This window comes from Delphinus delphis, chromosome 9 (assembly GCF_949987515.2).
Source record: "Delphinus delphis chromosome 9, mDelDel1.2, whole genome shotgun sequence".
NCBI classification, from domain to species: Eukaryota; Metazoa; Chordata; class Mammalia; order Artiodactyla; family Delphinidae; genus Delphinus; species Delphinus delphis.
In genome coordinates, this window is record NC_082691.1 from 92,023,544 (window position 1) to 92,041,198 (window position 17,655).

At 39.5% G+C, this 17,655-nt stretch overlaps 1 long non-coding RNA gene across 1 annotated transcript in view; it reads left to right on the forward strand.

The window, feature by feature from the left end:
• Nucleotides 1-5,234: 5,234 nt before the first annotated feature.
• Nucleotides 5,235-17,655, forward strand: part of LOC132430780 (uncharacterized) — a 70,924-nt gene continuing 58,503 nt past the window's right edge. Inside the window, exons 1-2 of the long non-coding RNA XR_009520563.1 lie at nucleotides 5,235-5,308; nucleotides 15,804-15,958. This is a non-coding gene — a long non-coding RNA (uncharacterized lncRNA). The remainder of the gene's footprint in view (nucleotides 5,309-15,803; nucleotides 15,959-17,655) is intronic.

Consider the following 17,655-nt stretch of genomic DNA (forward strand, 5'->3'; position numbering starts at 1 on the left):
AGGAGTTCCGGGTGGAGACCAGGAGTTGGGCACTCTGTGCTCTGGGGAAAACTGGTAGAACAGGCCTTCAGATAGCTAGATATTTTCAGGAGAAAATTTTATGAGCCCAATTTCTTGCATCTTCTCCTATCTCGAAAAGCACTAAAATCATTAACAGAGACATCTGCTCCTCATGACTAGCAGCAACCTTCTGCCAAAATGTGTGATTGCACGTATCCCCCTTCATTAAAATCATAGATATACTGACCTCTCCCCTACCTCTTTGGTGCAATTCCTCATAGCTATCTGAGAGGCTGTTTCCTGGGCTATAGTCTTCATTAGACCCCAGATAAAACTTAACTCACAACTTTCACATTGTGCTTTTTTTTTTTAGTCAACAATGGTAATGAAGCAAATTTTTTTGGACAAACAAAAAAAAATGCCCACAATTCCATATTTTTCTGCAAAGCAATAATAAAATACTTTAACGACCTAAGAAAAGATCTTGTAGATGAAGCTGTATTTATACCTCATTACTGAAATATCTGAATAAGAATTAAAGATTACATGCAAAGCCAGAAATTGCAAGCATCCAAACTTGCTGAATTGGAATATTCAGGAGACAACTGAATTCAGGAACACAATTTTAAGGAATGTTACATCACCACTGCCTGTGGAAAAACACAGACACTGATGATGCTGCGTTGGAAAGTTTAGTAGAAGACTTAGCCTGTGAGTATTAAGAGGATTTAGGAATTCCTTAACCAATCGTTTTCACTTATATTTCCCTTTTGTGTATGATCCAGACTGACATAAAATAAAAGGCTATGCCTAAATAAATCTAAGAGAAGTCTTTGAATAAATAGAAAATAAAAATTATGTGATTAGAAAAAATGTTATAAACACACTTTTCATACACTTCGCATAGTGAGCCAAAGTCAAAGTTTCAATCAATTCACTAATGAGGGAACCAGCTATGTGACAATGCAGGTTCTAAGGAGATAGAAGAAAGTGGATTCATAAATGAAAGAAGGAAGGCTAAAAATAAGATTGTTAAATCAGTTACAAAACGGATTAATGAGCTACAAGGCAATAAACCCAAACCTTTGAGGAACCTCTCCTTATCTGTTTTCTATAAATTAACCTGGAACTTGACAGAATTGTGAAAAGACTGGTTCTAAGTCAACATGCATTATATTCCCAGAGCCTGAGGACCCTTCAGTGGACTTGCTGGACATTAAAAAGGCATGCAAGCAGCTTTCAGCCTGATTTCTAAGTTTTAGATAGTTTTTCTGAACATTGAAGAGGCATAGCAACCAAAATATTTTCTTCCAACAGTTTTCTTGAAAGATTTTGACAGAGGGTTGTGTAATCGGGTACTTGGTAAGGAGGACTTTTTTTCTGGCTATAGGATGGTACTGATACTTTACTTTATTTTTTCCTTTTTTGACTAGTTTATTTCCCTTAGCATAATGTCTTCAAAGTTCATCCATACTGTAGCACGTGTCAGAGTTTCCTTCCTTTTTAAGGCTGAACAATGTTCTAGCACATGCATACAGCACGTTTTGTTAATCCATACATCTGTTGATGAATAATTGTCAACCTTTTGGCTTTTCTGAATAGTGCTGCTATGAACGTGAGGGTACAAAGATTTGTTTGGGTCTCTGCTTTCCATTCTTTGGGATATATACCCAAAAGTGGAATTTCTGAATCAGAAAATGGTATTTTAAAATTTAGATTTTACTAAGTGGGAAGGAATGCTACTAAACGGTTTTTAGCAGGGCAGTGACGTGATCTGGATGTGTTTTCAAAGAACCACTCTGGCTTTGTGTGGAGATGAGACTCTGGGGGCTGAGAGGGAAGCCACGAGACTGGTCCCAGAAGTCCATGCAGGAAGATGGTACCTCACCCAGAACAGGAGCACAAGAATAGTGAGAAGCATTGGATCTTGATTTACTTCTGAGGTGGAAACAAATAAATTTGCTGATGTATTTTCTGTATTTACACAAGTATGTATAAGGCAAATATCCCTCCTTTGTTCTTTTGTTGGAGGAAAGAGAGTGGGGTACGAGAGGATGGTAATGTCCCAGGTCTCGGGGGGCACAGGTTTGATCTCTGGTTGGGGAACTAAGATCCCACATGCCACGCAGCCAAACAAATAAATAAATAAAACAATTGCAAGTCCTGTTCAAAGCCTCTCTCCTCTTCCAAGTTTAGCTCTGTCCTAACTATGCATCTCTTCAGTGATTGTCACCTCCTGATATTCACACCCTCATGCAATCCCCTCCCACACCAAAAAAGGGCTCACATGTAATAAGGGCAGAAATTATGGCATATGACTTTCAGAACTGATATGTTGGCTTCTGACTTGTTCTTTATCGATTCACTTGCTCTGGGGATACCAGCAACCATGTCTTGGATACACTCAAGCAGCCTTATGGAGAGTTCCAAATGGTGAAGAACTGAGGCCTCCTGCCAACAGCCAGCCTCAGCTCCACAGACACATGAGTGAGCCACCTTGAAAGTGGATTCTCCAGGCCCAGTCAAGCCTTCAGATGACTGCAGCCCTTGCCAACATCTAGAATATCTTGAGAGACCCTGGGCCAGTAACACCCAACTAAGCCACTCCCAAATTCCTGATCACAGAAACTTGTTGGAAAAGACATGTTTATTTTTGGTTTAGGTTGCAAATTTTAGAGTAATTTGCTAGGCAGTGATCAATAACTTATACATCCATTTATTCCCTTTGCTGCCTCCGGCTTCTCCAAGGTCAAGTTAGAGGAGGCAGAATTAGAAAATATGGGACTAATAACTTACCTAATTGGTGGTATTGTAATCTGGTGCAGCCCAAATACTGACTCTCTTGCTGGAATGCAGGCTATGTACTCTTTAAGACTCTGCTTGGATTCTGACACGGGCAAAGTACTGTCTGTCTTTACTCATTCATTCATTCATTCATTCTATCTATCTGCTCCAGGTCTTAGTTGCAGCATACAGGATCTTAGTTGCAGCATGCAGGATCTAGTTCCCTGACCAGGGATTGAACCTGGGCCCCTGCATTGGAAGTGCAGAGTGGACCACCAGAGAAGTCCCTGCCTTTACTCTCATAATGCCCCTCCCCCTCAGCAACTGCCCGTGTGGTGGGAATCACAGTCTCCTATTGCTGAGGTCCCCTCACCCTGGCAGGCTTCACTCTGGTACAGGATACTTAGATGGTCACCCAGAGCCCTGTTACCATTCTCTGATGTCCATTTAACCTAAGGAAACGCATATAAACTTGCAGTGCAAGATGGTGGATACGTAGGAAGACGCCCTATTACCTTCCATTCTCCAGTGGAGGAGGCACAGGTTTCTAAGCTCATGGATGCTCCCAGATTCGAGGGCACATATATCAAACTGTTCCAAGAACCTTCTCACCATTCTATACACCAATGACTTCACCAGGATGAGTCCGTGACTTTGGCAGTTCATTAGGTGCCCAGCAGAGGAGGGAAATGCCCTTTCCCCTACTTGTAGACACCTCTAGTCTTTCCCAGTTATCTTGTTGAAGCCCTCTTCTGTTGGCTTGGTGTGGGGTAAGTAATCCTCCCCTCTTCTGGCTTGATGTGGAGAAGGAAATCCTCAAAGGCTGTCTGTGTTGGAAGTTTGCATGACACAACTTAGAACTATAGTCTAGTTTCTCTTCAGAAGGGGCTTTGTATTTCTACAGTAATGCTCTTAATTTTGGTTGCTATTGGTCACTTGTTGGTATGTGAATTCAAATTTAAATGGAGCTGAGGAAAGTACACACTGAACCTGACATTTTTTAGGTAATGCACGGACATCACTCTTAGTGTTTTGTGTGACGATCCAGACTGCATATTGCGTACATTTTAGAAACATTAAATCAATTTCAAATTATAATAAAATATATTAAAATATAAAACTTTCTCTTACAGTGATACTACCTTTATGTGACAACTAGATTCTTTGTGTTTGTGTTTTGTTTGTTTTCCTTTCCAAGATTGGAATGGCAGTTTGGAGAGAAGAAAATTCATAAGATTTTAAGTCAGATAAATCTAGATTAAAAATGTGGGGCTTCCCTGGTGGCGCAGTGGTTGAGAGTCCGCGTGCCGATGCTGGGGACACGGGTTCGTGCCCCGGTCTGGGAAGATCCCACATGCCACGGAGCGGCTAGACCCATGAGCCATGGCCGCTGAGCCTGCGCATCTAGAGCCTGTGCTCCGCAACGGGAAAGGCCACAACAGTGAGAGGCCCGCGTACAACAACAACAACAACAAAAAAATGTGTACTCCCACTTGCTTATTAAATTAACCTCAGCTCTCTGAGCCTCTCATTTGTTATTTGGAGACAGTCATATTTATTTTGAAAGATTTTTGTGAGGATAAAAGATGATATAAGGTACTTAGAATAGCTTCTGGGAAAGAGACACTCAACAAAGTGCAGCTAGTACCAGTTATTGTCATTATGAAAGTATATAGAGCTTTTACACAGTTGAAATATAAACTAGGCTAAATTTTGAGTTCTAATTTTTTATATTTATCTAAACTTGTTTCAAAAATGTTTCCCATGTGTTCCACAATAATCATACTTTCATTTCAATGACTGTAAAATATTCCAGCATATTGATATTTTATAATTTATAAGCATTCTCTATTCCCTAAAGTTTAGGATATTTATAGTTTAACGCTTTTTCATTCTTGCAGTTTCAAATTATGTGCTATAAACATCTTCCAGTTGTGGAATTACCACAGTGGGTCAGAGTGCCTGAATATTTTTATGACTCTTGATATGTAATCTCTACTGGAATATAGGGCACTGTCAAAATTATTTGTTATTCCCAGGAAACCTCCCCCTATGACTCAAGAGTTCCCATGAGGAAAGGACTATGGTCTATTTGTCTCTGTATCCAGGAGTTGAGCATGGTCCCTGAAACAGAGAGGATACTAAAGGAAAGAATGAATAAATCTTAGCTACTGAAACAGACCATTACATAAACTAAGCAGCTAGCAAAATGGAGTCTGTTTAAACAGGAAAAAAAAGGCTGCAATCACAAGGACCAGTCAAAACACTATTCAAAGAAGTGGGAATAGGACCATTCTGAGCTACATTCAGCCAGATGGTGGCATCAACCCCATATATGCCAAAATGCTGGCCAGAGGGTTTACAGTATAAGAAACACTGAGCAGTCCCTGGATAGCTAAGAAGCCCACTTGGATAAACTGATTGATGGCCTTTACTCTTCTTTTCCTCTAGGAGCACAAGAATGATAATGCCTGGCTTTCCAAGGTTCTTCTGGGAAGCATTCTCAAGATTTTCAGCCTCAGAGGTCATCTTTTCTTTTTTCAAAAGTTTTATCTCTAACCTGTGACGGTAGAGAATTTTTCTCCCCTTTAATTGTGACATATAACCCATGAGCATAAAAGGGCACACAATATAAATGTATAAAGTATAAAAACTAGTTAGAAAACAAAGTTCCAGGTAACTACAACCCAAGTCAAGAAAGACAAGACACTGCTAGCAGCCACCACACTTCCAAGGGCCCTTTCCTTTTCACACTGCCTTTTCAACCCCTTCTCAGCGGTGATCCCCATTGTGACTTATGGCAATCACTTCCTTATCTTTATTTATAATTTTATCACTTGTGTATCTGCATTAGTTTCCTATTGCTGCTGTAACAAATGACCACAAACTTGGTGGTTTGAAACAATACAAATTTATCATTTTAGAGTTCTGTAAGTTACAAGTCCAACACAAGTCTTGCTGGGCTAAAGTTGAGGTGTCAGCAGGGTTGTGTTCCTTTCTGGAGGCTCTAGGGGAAAATCTCCTTGCCCTTTCCTGCTTCTAGAGGCTGGCCAAATTCTTAGGCCATGGCTCCCTTCCTCCATCTTCAAAATAAGCAATGTACCATCTCTCTGACCCTTCTTCCATTGTCACATCTCTTTCTCTGACTCTTAATTCTCACTTCAAAAGACGCTTGTATTACATTGAGTCTACCCAGATAATCCAGGAGAATCTCCCCCATCTCCAGATCTCTAACGTTAAGAGCATCTGGAAGGTCCCTTTGACATGTAAAGTAACATATTACAAATTCTGAGATTACAGAGTGGAAATCTTGGCGGGGGGTGGAGGGGGGAGGCATTATAGTATTTTGCCTAACCACAGTAACCATCTCCAAATCCATGGTTTAGTGTGACCTGTTTTTTTTAAAAAAAATGGAAACAGTCTCTTTGTATTCAATTGTGTCTTGATTCTTTTCCTCAGCATTATGTTTGTAAGATTCACCCATATTCCGCATAGCTGTAGCTCATGTTCATTGTATGAATATACAATTAATAGACAACTGGGTTATTTCCACTCTGGAGGCCATTATGAACATCACCATTATGAACATTGCCATTCGTGTATACTTGTACACATATGCACACATTTCTCCAAGAAAGTATATTTGCAAGAGTGAAATTGCTAAGTCAAAAGTTATGTGTGTCTTCAACTTGACGAGGTAATGAAAAATGGTTTTCCAAAGTAGTATTCAAATTTACACTCCCAGGAATAGTGTCTGAAAGCTCCCACTGTTCCACATTCCTCACTCAACATGTTATTGTCAGATTTTCAATTTTTGTCAGTCGAGCGGGTACACAATAGTATCTCCTTGTGGCTTTAATTTGTATTTTATGATTAATAATGAGAGCATATTTTCATATGTTCATTGTCATTTGAATTTCTTCTTCATGAAGGAATTGTCCACACATTTAGCCCATTTTTTAACTGGGTTGTTTTTTCCTTATTAATTTTCAGGAGGCCATTCTATCTTATAGATACAATTCTTTGTAATTTCTAAGTCTTCAAATATTTTATCTAAGTCTGTGTCTTTTTTTTTTTTTACTGTATTTGTAGTGTTTTTGATGAAGAATGTCTTCATTTTAATGTAGCTTAATTTATCAATTTTAACATTTATGGTTAGTGTTTCCTTTTTAAGAAAACTTTCCCAATACTGAGGTCATAAAGATGTATTTATATATTACCTTCTAAAAGCTTTCCAGTTTCGCTTATCATGGTTGGGTCAATAATGCATCTAGAATTGAATTTTGGTATGGTGCCATGTAGGGGTTCAATTTTATTTCACTTTTTATGGCTATCCAATTGACCCTGTAGTATTTATTAAACAGACCGATTCTGCAGTGACAATTTTCTCACAAATCAAGTGCCCATATATGCAGGAGTCTGTTTCTGGATTTACTATTCTATCTCATGGTTCAAGTTCACCACCATTGCAAAAGCACCACACTATTATAATAACCATAGTTTTATAATAAGTAATATCTAATGACAGAATAAGACTTCCCATTTTGTTCTTCAACATAGTCTTAGCTGTTTGTGAAATAAAATTCATATTTTATGGCAAGACGTGAAAAAAAATTTTTTATACAAAATACAAAAAAATCCTTATTGACAATTTCTTTATTTTATTTTTTTACATCTTTATTGGAGTGTAATTGCTTTACAATGGTGTGTTAGTTTCTGCTTTATAACAAAGTGAATCAGTTATACATATACATATGTTCCCATATCTCTTCCCTCTTGCTTCTCCCTCCCTCCCACCCCTCTAGGTGGTCACAAAGCACCGAGCTGATCTCCCTGTGCTATGCGGCTGCTTCCCACTAGCTATCTATTTTACGTTTGGTAGTGTATATATGTCCATGCCACTCTCTCACTTTGTCACAGCTTACCCTTCCCCCTCCCCATATCCTCAAGTCCATTCTCTAGTAGGTCTGTGTCTTTATTCCTGTCTTATCCCTAGGTTCTTCCTGACATTTTTTTTCTTAGATTCCGTATATATGTGTTAGCATACGGTATTTGTCTTTCTCTTTCTGACTTACTTCACTCTGTATGACAGACTCTAGATCCATCCACCTCACTACAAATAACTCAATTTTGTTTCTTTTTATGGCTGAGTAGTATTCCATCGTATATATGTGCCACATCTTCTTTATCCATTCATCTGATGATGGACACTTAGGTTGTCTCCATCTCCTGTCTATTGTAAATAGAGCTGCAATGAACATTTTGGTACATGACTCTTTTTGAATTATGGTTTTCTCAGGATATATGCCCAGTAGTGGGATTGCTGGGTCATATGGTAGTTCTATTTGTAGTTTTTTAAGGAACCTCCATACTGTTCTCCATAGTGGCTGTACCAATTCACATTCCCACCAGCAGTGCAAGAGTGTTCCCTTTTCTCCACACCCTCTCCAGCATTTATTGTTTCTAGATTTTTTGATGATGGCCATTCTGACTGGTGTGAGATGATATCTCATTGTAGTTTTGATTTGCATTTCTCTAATGATTAATGACGTTGAGCATTCTTTCATATGTTTGTTGGTAGTCTGTATATCTTCTTTGGAGAAATGTCTGTTTAGATCTTCTGCCCATTTTTCAATTGGGTTGTTTGTTTTTTTGTTATTGAGCTGCATGAGCTGCTTGTGAATTTTGGAGATTAATCCTTTGTCAGTTGCTTCATTTGCAAATATTTTCTCCCATTCTGAGGGTTGTCTTTTGGTCTTGTTTATGGTTTCCTTTGCTGTGCAAAAGCTTTGAAGTTTCATTAGGTCCCATTTGTTTATTTTTGTTTTTATTTCCATTTCTCTAGGAGGTGGGTCAAAAAGGATCTTGCTGTGACTTATGTCATAGAGTGTTCTGCCTATGTTTTCCTCTAAGAGTTTGATACTTTCTGGCCTTACATTTAGGTCTTTAATCCATTTTGAGCTTATTTTTGTGTATGGTGTTAGGGAGTGTTCTAATCTCGTACTTTTACATGTAGCTGTCCAGTTTTCCCAGCACCACTTATTGAAGAGGCTGTCCTTTCTCCACTGTACATTCCTGCCTCCTTTATCAAAGATAAGGTGACCATATGTGCGTAGGTTTATCTCTGGGCTTTCTATCCTGTTCCATTGATCTATATTTCTGTTTTTGTGCCAATACCATACTCTCTTGATTACTGTAGCTTTGTAGTGTGGGAGCCTGATTCCTCCAGCTCCGTTTTTCATTCTCAAGATTGCTTTGGCTATTCGGGGTCTTTTGTGTTTCCATACAAATTGTGAAATTTTTTGTTCTAGTTCTGTGAAAAATGCCAGTGGTAGTTTCATAGGGATTGCATTGAATCTGTAGATTGCTTTGGGTAGTATAGTCATTTTTATAATGTTGATTCTTCCAATCCAAGAACATGGTATATCTCTCCATCTATTTGTATCATCTTTAATTTCTTTCATCAGTGTCTTATAATTTTCTGCATACAGGTCTTCTGTATCCTTAGGTAGGTTTATTCCTAGATATTTTATTCGTTTTGTTGCAATGATAAATGGGAGTGTTTTCTTGATTTCACTTTCAGATTTTTCATCATTAGTGTATAGGAATGCCAGAGATTTCTGTGCATTAATTTTGTATCCTGCTACTTTGCCAAATTCATTGATTAGCTCTAGTAGTTTTCTGGTAGCATCTTTAGGATTCTCTATGTATAGTATCATGTCATCTGCAAACAGTGACAGATTTGCTCCTTCTTTTCCGATTTGGATCCCTTTTATTTCCTTTTCTTCTCTGATTGCTGTGGCTAAGACTTCCAAAACTATGTTGAATAAGAGTGGTGAGAGTGGGCAACCTTGTCTTGTTACTGATCTTAGTAGAAATGCTTTTAGTTTTTCACCACTGAGGATGATGTTGGCTGTGGGTTTGTCATATATAGCCTTTATTATGTTGAGGAAAGTTCCCTCTATGCCTACTTCCTGGAGGGTTTTTGTCATAAATGGGTGTTGAATTTTGTCGAAAGCTTTCTCTGCATCTATTGAGATGACCATATGGTTTTTATTCTTCAGTTTGTTAATGTGGTGCATCACATTTATTGATTTGCGTATATTGAAGAATCCTTGCATTCCTGGAATAAACCCCACCTGATCGTGGTGTATGATTCTTTTAATGTGCTGTTGGATTCTCTTTGCTAGTATTTTGTTGAGGATTTTTGCATCTATGTTCATCAGTGATATTGGCCTGTAGTTTTCTTTCTTTGTGACATCCTTGTCTGGTTTTGGTATCAGGGTGATGATGGCCTTGTAGAATGAGTTTGGGAGTGTTCCTCTCTCCGCTATATGTTGGAAGAGTTTGAGAAGGATAGGTGTTAGCTCTTCTCTAAGTGTTTGATAGAATTCGCCTGTGAAGCCATCTGGTCCTGGGCTTTTGTTTGTTGGAAGATTTTTAATCACAGTTTCAATTTCATTACTTGTGATTGGTCTGTTCATATTTTCTATTTCTTCCTGATTCAGTCTTGGCAGGTTGTGCATTTCTAAGAATTTGTCCATTTCTTCCAGGTTGTCCATTTTATTGGCATAGAGTTGCTTGTAGTAATCTCTCATGATCTTTTGTATTTCTGCAGTGTCAGTTGTTACTTCTCCTTTTTCATTTCTAATTCTATTGATTTGAGTCTTCTCCCTTTTTTTCTTGATGAGTCTGGCTAATGGTTTATCAATTTTGTTTATCTTCTCAAAGAACCAGCTTTTAGTTTTATTGATCTTTGCTATCGTTTCCTTCATTTCTTTTTCATTTATTTCTGATCTGATCTTTATGATTTCTTTCCTTCTGCTAACTTTGGGGGTTTTTTGTTCTTCTTTCTCTAATTGCTTTAGGTGCAAGGTTAGGTTGTTTATTCGAGTTGTTTCCTGTTTCTTAAGGTAGGATTGTATTGCTCTAAAATTCCCTCTTAGAACTGCTTTTCCTGCATCCCGTAGGTTTTGGGTCATCATGTCTCCATTGTCATTTGTTTCTAGGTATTTTTTGATTTCCTCTTTGACTTCTTCAGTGATCATTTCGTTATTAAGTAGTATATTGTTTAGCCTCCATGTGTTTGTATTTTTTACAGATCTTTTCCTGTAATTGATATCTAGTCTCATAGTGTTGTGGTCAGAAAAGATACTTGGTACAATTTCAATTTTCTTAAATTTACCAAGGCTTGATTTGTGACTCAAGCTATGATCTATCCTGGAGAATGTTCCATGAGCACTTGAGAAAAATGTGTATTCTGTTGTTTTTGTATGGAATGTCCTACAAATATCAATTAAGTCCATCTTGTTTAATGTATCATTTAAAGCTTGTGTTTCCTTATTTATTTTCATTTTGGATGATCTGTCCATTGGTGAAAGTGGGGTGTTAAAGTCCCCTACTATGACTGTGTTACTGTTGATTTCCCCTTTTGTGGCTGTTAGTATTTGCCTTATGTATTGATGTGCTCCTATGTTGGGTGCATAAATATTTACAATTGTTATATCTTCTTCTTGGATCGATCCCTTGATCATTATGTAGTGTCCTTCTTTGTCTCTTCTAATAGTCTTTATTTTAAAATCTATTTTGTCTGATATGAGAATTGCTACTCCAACTTTCTTTTGGTTTCCATTTGCATGGAATATCTTTTTCCATCCCCTCACTTTCAGTCTGTATGTGTCTCTAGGTCTGAAGTGGGTCTCTGGTATACAGCATATATATGGGTCTTGTTTCTGTATCCATTCAGCCAGTCTGTGTCTTTTGGTGGGAGCATTTAATCCATTTACATTTAAGGTAGTTATCAATATGTATGTTCCTATTCCCATTTTCTTAATTGTTTTGGGTTTGTTATTGTAGGTCTTTTCCTTCTCTTGTGTTTCTTGCCTAGAGAAGATCCTTTAGCATTTGTTGGTGCTGAACTCTCTCAGCTTTTCCTTGTCTGTAAAGATTTTAATTTCTCCATCAAATCTGAATGAGATCCTTGCTGGGTAGAGTAATCTTGGTTGTAGGTTTTTCTCCTTCATCACTTGAAATATGTCCTGCCAGTCCCTTCTGGCTTGCAGAGTTTCTGCTCAAATATCAGCTGTTAACCTTATGGGGATTCCTTTGTGTGTTATTTGTTGTTTTTCCCTTTCTGCTTTTAATATGTTTCCTTTGTATTTAATTTTTGACAGTTTGATTAATATGTGTCTTGGCGTGTTTCTCCTTGGATTTATCCTGTATGGGACTCTCTGTGCTTCCTGGACTTGATTAACTATTTGCTTTCCCATATTAGGGAAGTTTTCAACTATAATCTCTTCAAATATTTTCTCACTCCCTTTCTTTTTCTCTTCTTCTTCTGGAACCCCTATAATTTGAATGTTGGTGCGTTTAATGTTGTCCCAGAGGTCTCTGAGACTGTCCTCAGTTCTTTTCATTCTTTTTTTTTATTCTGCTCTGCAGTAGTTATTTCCACTATTTTATCTTCCAGGTCACTTATCTGTTCTTCTGCCTCAGTTATTCTGCTATTGATCCCTTCTAGAGTATTTTTAATTTCATTTATTGTGTTGTTCATCGTTGCTTGTTTCATCTTTAGTTCTTCTAGGTCCTTATTAAATGTTTCTTGCATTTTCTCTATTCTATTTCCAAGATTTTGGATCATTTTTACTATCATTATTCTGAATTCTTTTTCAGGTAGACTGCCTATTTCCTCTTCATTTGTTAGGTCTGGTGGGTTTTTATCTTGCTCCTTCATCTGCTGTGTGTTTTTCTGTCTTCTCATTTTGCTTATCTTACTGTGTTTGAGGTCTCCTTTTTGCAGGCTGCAGGTTCATGGTGTCTGTCCCCAGTGGCTAAGGTTGGTTCAGTGGGTTGTGTAGGCTTCGTGGTGGAGGGGACTAGTGCCTGCGTTCTGGTGGATGAGGCTGGATCTTGTCTTTCTGGTGGGCAGGTCCACGTCTGGTGGTGTGTTTTGGGGTGTCTGCGGACTTATTGTGATTTTAGGCAGCCTCTCTGCTAATGGATGGAGTTGTGTTCCTGTCTTGCTAGTTATTTGGCATAGGGTGTCCAGCACTGTAGCTTGCTGGTCGTTGAGTGAAGCTGGGTGTTGGTGTTGAGATGGAGATCTGTGGGAGATTTTCACCATTTGATATTATGTGGAGCTGGGAGGTCTCTTGTGGACCAGTGTCCTGAAGTTGGCTCTCCCACCTCAGAGGTACAGCAGTGAGTCCTGGCTGCAGCACCAAGAGCCTTTCATCCACACGGCTCAGAATAAAAGGGAGGAAAAGTAGAAAGAAAGAAAGAGGATAAAAGAAAATAAAGGAAGATAAAATAAAATAAAGTTATTAAAATAAAAAATAATTATTAAGAAAAACATTTTTTAAAGTAAAAAAAAAAAAAAAAGAAAACAGACGGATAGAACCCTAGGACAAATGGTGAAAGCAAAGCTGTACAGACAAAATCTCACACAGAAGCATACACATACACACTCACAAAAAGAGGAAAAGGGGAAAAAATAATAAATCTTGCTCTCAAAGTCCACCTCCTCAATTTGGGATGATTCGTTGTCTATTCAGGTATTTCACAGATGCAGGTACATCAAGTTGATTGTGGAGATGTAATCCGCTGCTCCTGAGGCTGCTGGGAGAGATTTCCCTTTCTCTTCTTTGTACGCACAGCTCCCAGAGCTCAGCTTTGGATTTGGCCCCGCCTCTGCATGTAGGTCACGGGAGGGCATCTGTTCTTCGCTCAGACAGGACAGGGTTAAAGGAGCTGCTGACTGGGGGGCTCTGGCTTACTCAGGCCAGGGGGAGGGAGGGGTACCGAGTACGGGGGGAGCCTGCGGCGGCAGAGACCGGCGTGACGTTGCACCAGCCTGAGGCGCGCCGTGCATTCTCCCGGGTAAGTTGTCCCTGGATCCTGGGACCCTGGAAGTGGCGGGCTGCACAGCCTCCCAGGAGGGGCGGTGTGGATAGTGACCTGTGCTCGCACACAGGCTTCTTGGTGGCGGCAGCAGCAGCCTTAGCGTCTCATGCCCGTCTCTGGGGTCCACGCTTTTAGCCGCGGCTCGCGCCCGTCTCTGGAGCTCCTTTAAGCAGAGCTCTTAATCCCCTCTCCTCGCGCACCAGGAAACAAAGAGGCAAGAAAAAGTCTCTTGCCTCTTCGGCAGGTCCAGACTTTTCCCCAGACTCCCTCCCGGCTAGCTGTGGTGCACTAACCACCTGGAGGCTGCGTTCACGCCGCCAACCCCAGTCCTCTCCCTGCGCTCCAACCGAAGCCCGAGCCTCAGCTCCCAGCCCCGCCCGCCCCGGCGGGTGAGCAGACAAGCCTCGGGCTGGTGAGTGCCAGTCGGCACCGATCCTCTGCTCTGGAATCTCTCCACTTTGCCCCCCGCACCTCTGTTGCTATGCTCTCCTCCGTGGCTCCGAAGCTTCCCCCTCTGCCACCCGCAGTCTCTGCCCACGAAGGGGCTTCCTAGTGTGTGGAAACCTTTCCTCCTTCACTGCTCCCTCCCACTGGTGCAGGTCCCGTCCCTATTCTTTTGACTCTGTTTATTCTTTTTTCTTTTGCCCTACCCAGGTACATGGGGAGTTTCTTGCCCTTTGGGAGGTCTGAGATCTTCTGCCAGCGTTCAGTAGATGTTCTGTAGGTGTTGTTCCACGTGTAGATGTATTTCTGATGTATCTGTGGGGAGGAAGGTGATCTCCGCGTCTCACTCTTCCACCATCTTCCCCCTCTCCAGGACATGAAAAATTTAAACAAAAAATTTTCTCTGCTCTTTGACCTCCACTCTCTCCTCTACTGTGCATTGTGTATCTGCATTAGGCATTGACCGAACCTCCCCCAACAGCAGAAATACCTGTTCAATCATAAAGAGCAGCATTCTCCTAGCATCAATAAGACAACTCCTTAAAAGATAACACTTCTGATCTTGTAAGGGGCCACCATGACACACCACTCTGTACTTGCACATCTGGATTGTGTAAACTGTTAATAATGTCATTCAATGTACAGCCCTCTGTCTGAAAAAACTAATATAACTGTGCTTTGACTTCTAATGGGCGGAACAGTTCTTGGAGCTGTCTAAGGGGCTGTTCCTGAGTTATAATCCTCAATTTGGCTCAGATAAAATTTTCCATTTCTTTCTTAGATCAACTGATTAATTTTTCATTGACATGTTCTTAACCCTTCCATGTGTAGATAAATTTTAGGATCAGATTGTCAGTATATAAACACATTGCATTGAGTCTATAGGTCAATTTGGGGAAAATTGAAGTTTTTACAGTACTAAGCATTTTAGGTCATGAACGACACATCCCCTCATTCAAATAGGTTTCTTTAATTTCCCTCAATAAAGTTTTATAATTGTCCCCATGCACTTCCTGCATATCTTTTGTTAGATTTATTCCTAGGCTCATGATATTTTCTGATGCTTTTATATTAAAGGGTATCCTTTTTCAAATTTTATTTTCTGATTTTTGCTGTTATATAGAAATATTCGATATTAATAAGCCCTGTTATTGGCCCTAATATTTTTTCTACAGATTAAAATTTTTTTCCATATACACAATCAGATTATCTCCAAATAATAATAGTATGTTATCTTCTCCTATCCTTATGCCTTTACTTATCTTTATTGCTCCTTTTACTGGCTAGAACTGTTAGTATTTAATGAAAGTACTCCTATTATGCTTCTTTGTTTTGTCTTGATTTCAAAGGGAAAGCATTCAATATTTAATTATTAAATATAATTGCAGTGGGGGTTTTTATAGATATGTTTCTTTTTCAGAATAAGGAAGCTCTGGTTTGGTGTCTTTACACTGAAATATTGTTTCATTTTAGCATATTAGTCTATATTGATTGAGAAGATCATGATTTTTCTCTTTGAACTTATTAATATGATGAATTACATCAATTAATTTTCTAATTAATTCTTGGAGTAATACCCAACATATGATTTATGTATTGCTGGATTTGATGTAATATTTTGTTTAGACTGCTTGAATATATTATCAAAATAAGACTTGTGTTTCTGGTTCCAGAACAAGATGGTGTAGATTCACTTTTCCCTGCTCTTCTTCTCTAAATACAATGAAATACCTGGAAATTTTTCAACAGACAATGATAAAGAGCACTCTGAAAGCTGTGCAGAAGGTGGACTGTGTAAGGACCTGAGGACTTGAGGAATGACAACATGGTAAATGCACTGGGTTGTTTGTTTACTTTTTTAGTCTCCCATATACCCCAGACTAGGCACCTAAAACCTAAACGAGAGACCTATACAGAGTTACCAACAGGCATTGACTAAAATAGAAAAGCCCCAAAGGACTAGGAAAGGGCAAGCCCAGCAGAGACCTAGTGAGGAGCCTAACCCCTGCTCCAGCACTGGTGGGTTGTCACTCAGCCATGCCAGCCCCAGCCATGCCACAGTCAGACACTAGTACGTGGCTCAGTCTGTTTACAGAAGCAGCAGCAGCAGCAGCAAAGCCCTGACAGGCCGGCACACCATTCTCCATGAGCAACACAGGGAGTCAGATTAGCCTGCAGCAGCAATTCCACCCAAGTACCAGGCCATCCTGAAACTGCAAAACTCATCTCAGGATTCAGTGAAGCTCAGGTTCTTTATGTCTCAGCACAGAAGGAATTCAGCAAGAGGCAAAGTGACAGGTAAGTAGTAGATTTATTACTATAGGATGCTTATGAAGGATACCAGTGGGCAGGCAAGAAGGCTCTGCCCCAAGAACTAAGTGGGCTACGTTTTTATAATCAAAGGAAAAGCTGGGAGGGAGAGAAGACCACCTTCTTCCTCTTCCCTTGTAAAGATGTTACAGGAAAATGGGGAGCGAGAGGATGGTCATGTCCCAGGTCTGGGATGGGCTGCCAAGTGAGGGTCCTTGGCTTTGCGCAGGAAAGAATTCAAGAGCAAGCCATAGTAAAATGAAAGCAGAGGTACACATTCCACAGGCACAAGACATATGTAGAACACATCCTCTTGCTTACTGTGAACACTTAAACATTTTCCCATCTTAGATCTTCTCACCAATTTCATTTGCAAGTTTTTTAAGTGCTTAGAATATAGTTTGGGTGAGGTTTTAAAACTCATTTTAGATCAACAATATTCTCTCTTATAATCTCTTTATCCATCTTCAATTTCCCTTTTCTCCTACCATTTTAAATCCACATTCTTTGTAGCAAACAGAAGTAAAACGGGATTTGAATTCAAATTTCTTTTTGTCATCTTCCAACTTTGTGTCATAGACCTCCAAAAGAGGCTTATTTCTTTCTTAATAGTGAAATTTTTCTTTGCTTATCTTAGCATTTGGGACAAACCTTCAGATATCTCCAGGCCTTAAATATTTTTAGAAGAAAGAATTTGATTTTTCAGGCAGAGAAGTGGGGTCTATGTGTAGAACTGGTAGCAGATATAACAGGAAAAGAGACAAACTATGATAGACTAAAAGAGAGAATAGATAAGAAAGCTAAAATCAAGTTAATGTGCCCTTCTTAGACCTGTTGTTACTGAATGCAAGTTCATGTGAAACCGTGCAAAACCCAAATTAGGACTCGAACCCACAGTCTTTTAATTGAGATCACACACCTGGTCTCAGGACTTAATGAAGCTCAGGTTCTTGATGTCTCATCGCAGAAAGGATTCAGTGAGAGACAAAGTGATAGGTAAGAAGTGGATTTATTTAGAGAGAAAGACACTCCACAGATAAAGTGTGGGCCATCTCAGAAGGCGAGAGCCCCCAAAATATGGTGGTTAGTTTTTATGGGCTGGGTAATTTCATAGGCTAATGAGCAGGAGGATTATTCCAATTATTTTGGGGAAGGGGCGGGGATTTCCAGGAATTGGGCTACTGTCCAATTTTTGATCTTTGATTGTTGGCCTCA